Below are 269 nucleotides of genomic sequence, written 5' to 3' on the forward strand. Positions count from 1 at the left end.
ACTATCATTTCCTTTTTTGCAGTGCAAGAATATACAGTCAACCACTGTAAGCTTATAAGAACCAAATCGTGCGTGAACTCAACAATCTGCGTTGAGCAAGAAAATCCTGACAAAATCCGTGTTTGCTAGGATGCTGGCGATTATGTTTAACCAAATGAGTCATATCCCAAGAGTAGCTAAGCTCACCTTCAAACATCGGAACTAAATTAACAGCTTGGCTTCGTCAGCTACAAGGCTCTGTTGTTATCGCAAATTTAAAATAGTTTTTT

This window comes from Haemaphysalis longicornis, unplaced genomic scaffold (assembly GCF_048455015.1).
Source record: "Haemaphysalis longicornis isolate Haplotype H1 unplaced genomic scaffold, Haemaphysalis longicornis Haplotype H1 scaffold_15, whole genome shotgun sequence".
In the NCBI taxonomy this organism is placed as follows: domain Eukaryota; kingdom Metazoa; phylum Arthropoda; class Arachnida; order Ixodida; family Ixodidae; genus Haemaphysalis; species Haemaphysalis longicornis.